Here is a 2316-nt window from a genome sequence, read left to right on the forward strand (position 1 = left end):
AAAGGTAAAACACTTAGTACTTAGAAAAAAAATGTTGGGTGCAACTGGGAGTGAGGAGGGGACAGGGCAGGAGGAGGGAAGACAAGCCCGTGTGAAGATTCTAGGGAACCGCGAAAGATGCTGAGAGTGTGAACTAAGGCAATAGCACTGGGATGGGGGCTTGAGAAGGGGAGGGGTCTTAGCAGTTTTACAAAAGTAGAATGAATATGACTCGGCTACTGACGGAATGTGGGTGCTGAGGGAAAGGGTCGATCTGGGGACTGTTCTCAGGTGTTTGGCTTGGGTGGTCGAACAAAGCTACCATTGGTCCAGGCAGGACAGGAGAAGGGCAGGGGCTGGGGGAGGTAGGGAAGGATGGGAAGAAATGAGGAGTTTGGTCTGGGGAGGCTTATGAGGAAGAGGTGATCGGCCTACAAGGGGGTCTCCAGGACAGGGAGATGGAGACGGGGGAGTCCTCTGAACGCAGGTAGCACGGTGCACATGCACGTTTCACTTACGCAAATGCAGCCAACCCTACCCCTTTGGGGAGACAAAGGACGAACAATAAGGACAGAGAAACCCAGTGATTATAAGGACACAATGGTTTTCCCCATCATTCCTCATATAGCAAATATACCCTCCCCCACAAACACCAGACCCAGGAATGGACTTCTGGTGGAGGGGGACCTGGTGTGAAACAGGAAGCCGCACGAATACCGCACGACGACGTGGTGGTGAAGTTCTCTCTCACTTGGATGTAGGGAAGGGCTTTCTAACCAAGACACAAACAAAAGATTGATAAGTATGAGAATAAAATATAATATTTTTGCAGAGCAAGAAAACCCACCATGAACAAAAATCAAAACACAACTAAAAAACTAAGAGAAAATATTTGTACCATAAAGTTCTCATGAAGGACCAATAACCCTAATATATAAAGATCTCTTACAAATCGAGGGACAAAGGACCGAAAACCAGATAGAAAAAATAGGTTAAGACATAAAGAGACAATTCATGACGATGGACCTTCATCAGCTGAAAACTGCTCCCTCAGCCATGATTAACGAACACAAATTAGAGCAGCAGGGAGATGCCGATTCTCAGGTGTCAGACGGGCAAACCTTACGAGTGTGAGAACACATTCTGTGAGCACAGCTGTGGGACGCAGCCTCTCATACACTGCTGGTGGGAGTGCAACTTGCAGGCCCTTCCAGGGAAGTTTGGCGACACCGAACTACGCACACCCACTTGTGCTCAGACTCGCCTATTCCACTTCTAGGGAGCTGCCCTGAAGATGCCTCCAGCAAAACGAAAATACCTGTGCACAAGGTTGTTCTACCACAGCTCTGTGTGTAACTGCAAAACCCTGGAGAAAACCTGAATGTACACACACGGGAGAGGGTCAAAAGGACCATGGATGGTCCCTGGTCTGCGTGACTCTAGGGCATGGCGATGGGACCAGAGCAAAGTGCAGAAGAGTGGTACGGTGCACTGCTCTCTGTGTGAGACGGCAGAGGGAGGGCAGGGGGCAAGGTAGCGGTGTGGGGAGCAGGGGGCACTGGGAGGGCAGAAGGGGGCAGAGGGGCAGCCAGTCCGTCGAGGCTGATTAGGGAGAGGGTGGGGGCATGGGGGGAGGAGATGGGGCTAGCCCAGACAGCTGTGTTCCAACTGCAGGGCTGTCCCCTCCCCGCCAGGTGTGTGATCAGGACACGTTACACGGGCCCCCTGGGGCTCTGTCTCACGAGCAGAACGGCTGGCCCATAGCAAGTGCTCAGCAGCGTGAGAGGCCAGGCCCTGGAGAGCAGGCGGGGTCTATATCCCTGAGCACACGCCTGGCCACGGTGGCCTGTGTCATCCGTGTGCGGGGGGTGGGTAGGTATTGGATTCATCTCTGTTGCCAGGGAAGTGACTTATATGGTGTCCCTCATATGGTGTCCCTTGATGAATATTCCCCAAAATGAATTTCACAGCCCTAGATTCCTGCCACTGAAGAGGGAAACGCACTAGAAATTTAAAAAGGACCCCTTTACATGATGCCCAGAGCCCACCATCAAGTGGGTGAATCTCAAAGGGCTCTCAGTGCCTGACGTCGCGCAGCACCCAGCTCAGGGGCTCCGTGCTCGGTGCTCCATGCCGGGGGGCCGTGCTTGGGGTGTCCCACCAGGAGGACCCTGTTTGCAGTTTTAATGTTTTGTTGCTGCCATCTTGAATTTTGATAATTGTATTGTTGAATTTGTGTTTTGAAAATGAAGCATGTGCAGGGCTGGAGCCTGGGTTCACCTGAAGGCACCCCTCCCACCACCTGCCCGCCCCCACCCAGTGCCACTGCCACCTTTG

The sequence above is a fragment of the Stenella coeruleoalba genome (genome assembly GCF_951394435.1).
Source record: "Stenella coeruleoalba genome assembly, chromosome: 5".
Taxonomy (NCBI): domain Eukaryota; kingdom Metazoa; phylum Chordata; class Mammalia; order Artiodactyla; family Delphinidae; genus Stenella; species Stenella coeruleoalba.